This window comes from Oryx dammah, unplaced genomic scaffold (assembly GCF_014754425.2).
Source record: "Oryx dammah isolate SB20612 unplaced genomic scaffold, SCBI_Odam_1.1 HiC_scaffold_24, whole genome shotgun sequence".
NCBI lineage: Eukaryota > Metazoa > Chordata > Mammalia > Artiodactyla > Bovidae > Oryx > Oryx dammah.
Genome location: NW_024070208.1, coordinates 23069496 through 23075495, shown reverse-complemented (window position 1 = coordinate 23075495; position 6000 = coordinate 23069496).

The window sequence follows — 6000 nt, the reverse complement described above, 5'->3', positions numbered from 1 at the left end:
AGTATCAGCAGAGATGAAGAAAGCAGAACCATCTAAGGGGCAGAACTAATGTGGAAGAGGGAGAAAGATATATCTAAGATGACTAAGGTTCTGAACACGAGCAACTTTGTTTACAGTTGTGTGATGCACAAAGAATGCTGGGGACAGAGTTGGTTTAGAAGGAAGATTAATTCAGTTTTGGACAGTGGGCTTGATATATCTCTGAGTTTGCCAAATGGAGATGTTGTGTATGCAGTTGGCTATAAGAGGTCTGGGGCCAGCTATGTTCTGGGTTGACCGAAAAGTGTTTTTCCCATATGTTACAGAAAAACCTGAACGATCTTTCTGGCCCACCCAATACCTCTGGGAGTCTTCAGAATGTGGATGTAAGTGAAGGCAGGAGAATACAGAAGATTTCCCAGGGAGGTGATGGTGGAGAAGGGAAGAAGGCCCTGAAGAACTGAACACTGAAAGTCTGACTGGAGCATGTGGGTCAATAATGATTTTGTCATTTTAGCAATTTGGTGCATTTTTACATAATTTTGGAGCTGATGGCAAAATTCCCTTCCAAGTAAGAATTGCCTTAATTTGAAAATAATGCTTTTTTTGAATCAAGTGAAGAAGAGAGCCCTGGAGTATGCTTCAGTGGTACAATGAAATAGGAACACAGAATGACTATGCAGGAGAGAAAAAGAATTTGGTTTGTTCTTTTAGAGAAAAGAAGAGGCCAGAGGAAGCAGTTCAATGAAAAGACCAGGTTGGTGGACTTAGTGGAACGTTACAGTAGAAAGCAAAGAAAGGAAGGCAGTGTGCTATTCCATTTATAGTTGTTTGCAGTGCTGGGTTGTAAATCTCTCCTCCAGCTTCACCTGCTAAATCTTCAGTAAAACCTACAAAAAGTCATAAATGCTTACTGGGAGTAATTTTCTTTTATAGAAAACAAGAAAAGAGCTCCGAGTTTTATATTAAGGGCAAAGAAATTAAAGACAAAAGCAGAATTCGGCTGTGTAAGAGGTAGCCTCAGAAAACATGCCCCCCCCCACACTGGGGATTTGCAGAAATTTGGGGGCTGGCTGTGAACTCTAATAGGCTATGGAATTGAAAACGTTATTTTCTATAGATTTTGACAATAGGCATATCCATCCTTTCATAGCTGGGTTATACATTTTTTAAATAAACCATTTGTGTTATTTTACAATTATTTTGGGGACTTCCCTGGTGATCCAGGTGTTAAGACTCTGTGCTTCCACTGCAGGGAGCATGGATTCAGTCTCTGGCTGGAAGTTCCACATGCTGAGCAGTGCAACCAAAAAAAGGAAAATTGGGAGGATTTCCCAACTGGTTGAATCTTCACCTTCCAATGCAGGGGGTGTGAGTTCAATCCCTGGTCAGGAAGCTAAGATCCCACATGCTTCTGGGCCAAACAACCAAAATATAAAACAGAAGCAATATCGTAACAAATTCAATAAAGACTTTTTAAAAAAAGTCCACATTTTATCTTTAAAAAATAAAATAGGTAATATAGCTATTTTTCAATAGATAATATAGCCATAAGTTTAACAATATGAAGGGCACTTAAAGGAAGTTTTCCTCCCACCCATGTCTCTTATCCAGAGATAGCTATTATCATCTGCTCTTATTTATCTTTCTAGAAGTAATCCATTGATATAAAGCAAATACACATATATCCTTTAAAAATGTTTGCAAAAATTTTAGCATACTGTATAAAGTTTCTGCATCTTGCTCTTTTCTCTTAGATCTTGAAGCTGTTTCTGTATCAGTACAGAAATGCTGCTTTTAAATAGCTGTATAGCTTTTCCACCTACAGATGTACCATCATTTATTTGAGTTCCCTAACAATGTGCATCTAAGTTGTTTCAAGGCTTCTGTTCTTTCTGAAAATGCCTCAGTGAAAAAGCTTTTCAGTACGTCATTTTGCACAAATTGAAATTTGTCCATATGTCATTTTTGTGCAATTTACTTAATTCCCGTTGCCCAAAGACTTTAAAGTCCCTTGCTCATCATGACAAAGGGCAAAGCCCTGAGGAGGCAGGTGTCATAGAGAACACAGATAAAAGTTCAGAAAGCTCAGCTTAGACTCTCAGAGAACTGGGCCCGCAATATCAAAGCCAATCATGTTTCAGGATAGCTGGAGGAAAGCAAAACGATGTAGAGAAATAAACTCATGAAGACTTAGGACTAGAGAGCTGGGTTTTGGAAGAAGGCATTCTTGAGCTTATCTGACCTCACAGGACAAAGTAAGTGGATCACAGAGAAGACAAACTAAACTGGCAAGAACCCTCCCTGTGACTTCCAATGGAAAATGGGGACCAACAGTTCTTCCATGGATTATCTTGTGTTATCTTCATAATACTCCATTAAGAGGGTAAGACTATTATTCAGATTCCATAAATGAGGAAACTAGGGTAAGGAAACTTGATCAAGGTCACACAACAGATACATGGTGGAATCAACATTCAAACTCTTGGGCATTCTGAGCTGGAAGGTCTTAATCACTGACATAGGCGTGAAGCTTTAGCCAAACAAGGGCAGTAAATCCCGTGTTATAACTAGCCTTAATCCACCCATCTCTTTCTATTAGCTTAAACCCCAAGGCTTCCTTAAAGACCTGGAGTTTGTCAGTAAAGTGGCTTGAAAACTAATGACTAAAAATTCCCCTCAGGCAAATAATAATTCATCCTAGATGAGTGCATTAAAACAGACAGCCCATATAAAAAATGTCTCCTATTGAAGCTTATTTCTATGTGAGTTACAAGTTAAACACTCACTACAAAAAATACTATGATTTGGTATTATAGGCTAATATATGCTAACAGGATTGTGACAAAGAGTACTCATTTTAAGAATTTAAATGCACAGAGAAACTTAAAGTGAAAGGGTTAGTTGCACACTCATGTCCCACTCTTTTAAGACCCCATGAACTGGGGCTCACTAGGCTTCTCGTGTCCATGGGATTTCCTAGGCAAGAATACTGGACTGAGTTGCCATTCTCTTCTCCAGGGGTTCTTCCCAACCAAGAGATCAAACCCAGGTCTCCCACATTGCAGGCAAATTCTTTACCATCTGACACATTGGGGAAGCCCAGAGAAACTTAAGGGCCATGGTAAAATATAAAATACGTTAACAGTGAAGCTATTAGAGCATATGATACATACTAAGTGATCAGTAAACACTGTTTAAATGAATAAATAATTAAAAGAAAACGACCAGGATATCAGAGGCCCTAAGAAAACATTGTGGCTGAGCCAAACTAAGCATCAGACAATCCTGTGTAGAAGACACAGCATAATTTTCAAAAACAGGACAAGCAACAGTTCCTCCCCATATCCTAGAGAAGTGGAATTGTGAAAATTGTTAAAAAAAAAAAAAAATAGAAGAGGAAGTTTCCAGATCCAATTGCTCATGGAAATAATTTAGCTTCAGTGTGACCCCAGATGGCCTGATAGAATGATGTTTTTTTCCCTGTTCTCATTCACATTAAAAACCTTCTCATTTTTTCATCACTACCATTTATTTTCAGATCCAAATGCTTTCTGTAATGATCACTTGTGTGTACAAAAATTGATACAGGCACTCAGGATACCAAAGTAAAGACGATCTAAATCATGAGAATATTGTCCTTTTTCCACACCAGGCGAACTCCTCCAGGGAAAAAATCAATTATTTTCTTGTTGACCCCGTTGGTAGGTGTTAGGGCAGTGAGCCAGATCACGGCAACCTCTTGCTCTCCTCTGAGGAATTAGTGCAATTTTGTCCCCTCAAAAATTACTCTTCAGATGACAGGCAGTTTCTTATCAATCCTGTAGGCTTGCTGAAAGCTGTCATCACCATCTACTGGTAGCATTTCTAAGAAGGCTCTCTGGAGGGACACACTCCACATGCGGGAAACCCTGTATCCAAGAGGGCTGCCTGCACATTTGGTCTTCTTGAAATGGAGCAGGGCCCTGCGGTCCTCGTCCCCACCACCTCACCATGTTCTCTGCCTGCCTTCTGCCTGTGGAAAACTTTAGCCAAAGAATAAGTTTAATCAGAGAAGTGCGGAACCAATGGAAAATAGTCAAAAGAGATTAAATAATAATAATGTAGTCATTAAGCATAGTCAAGGACCGTTCGTTCTTTCTCAAGGACATAGATAATATTCTGAGCCGCATCCTGTGGGCTGTCTGATAGAGACCAAAACCCCAGGTGGAGACATTAACTTCATGATGACCAGGCTGCACCCACGACATGAGCTGCCCCAGTTCTGAGACCAGACTGCAAAGAAATGGGAACAAATGGACTGTGCAACTAAAGGTTGACTGCACCTAAAACATCCAGGATGATGCTGGTCACGCCCCTGATGACCAATTTCAAGCTGTCGGAGACGACTATGCTGTTTCTGCAAGTGGTCCTTCCCTGCCAACTCTGTCTGTAAATGCTCTCACCCCTCGGCAGGGCAGGAGTCAGCCTTTGGAGAGATGCCTGCCACCCTCCCCCGCCCAAACCCCTATTCCCACCATCCCACCCCCCAGCCCTGTCCCCATCTGAAACAAGGCAAACTTAACTTTCCTTTCCACCAACCTGGCCTGTTACTGGCTTTTGAGCGGTGAGCAGCTAGATCCACAAACTTTTCTCGGTAACATTCTGACAAACTCATTCCATCGCAAAGGACTGCAAAAAGGTTTTCTTTTTTAATTTTTTTGTTGAAGTATAATTGATTTACAATATTGAGTTAGTTTCAGGTGTACAGCACAGGGATTCAGTTATACATGTATATATATTCTTCAGATGGTGAACACCTTTTCAACGTGATTACTGGCGTTTGTGTATATCTTCTTTTGTGAAATATTCCATTTATTTCGACCATTCAAAAAATTGAGTTGTCTTTTTATTATTCCTCATATATTCTGAATGTAAGTTCTTTGCCAGATAAGTGACTCTTCCAGTCTTCGGCTTACCTTTCCATTTTCTTAATGATATTCCTGAAGAGGAGAAAATCATCACTGATCATCTTTCTTTTCCTTATATCTTTTAAATGTATCTTTAATAAATAAATTAGGGTAAACAATTCTTTACCTGGGAGGAACTTCCTCCCGTGTTTGAGTCAGTTGACATCCCGGGACATGTAACCGCTGATGTTCTTGTTTGTTTTTCCCCTTAGAGCAAGGGTTGCACTTTATGGAGTGCTTTATACATAGTAGTAGAATGCTTAGCAGGCTTCCCAGGTGGCACTAGGGGTAAAGAACCTGCCTGCCGATGCAGGAGACATTAAAAGGCAGGGGTTCCATTCCTGGGTCAGGAAGATCCCCTGGAGGAGGGCATGGCAACCCACTCCAGTATGCTTTCCTGGAGAATCCCATGGACAGAGGAGCCTGGTAGGCTACTCTCCATAAGGAGACAAGAGACTCAGCATGCCTGCAGAATGCCTAGCAAGCAGCAGGAGCTCAAAAACTAATTGTTACACAAATGAAAATGCTGAAAATTGGAAGGGTCAATTCAGTTCCATCAATTAACTTCTTTAAGCATTGTTTTCTCTCCTTAAAAACAAGGAAACCCTCCCCCACCCGCCTCCCTCCCACCCCCCAACCAGTTACCTGCGATCTGTGAGATTCTGAACACAGCCCCTTACATGCACATCAGCAAGAAGTCCGTGGTATATAATTCTCAGAGATTTTATCGTTATCGCTATTATTATTATTATTATTTCATTAAAGCTGATTTTCATTTGAAAATAAGTATCAAAATATAAAAATTCTTTAGATTTTTGTATACAATTCCTAATACATCAGATGCTGCTCATTAAGCCTGGGATATCTTGAACCAAAAAAAAAAAAAAAAATTACAACTAGTCAGAACTGGAGATATAAGCGTGTGCCAACTGACTTCATCATGTCAGAGTGATCAGCTTTTTATTCTAGTGAGGCTTGCTAATGTCTAAAACCCTGCATATTAGATAAAAATGACAATGTTATCATTAAATCTGCCCAAGAAATTAGATGTTAATGAATTCCATTGAGAACT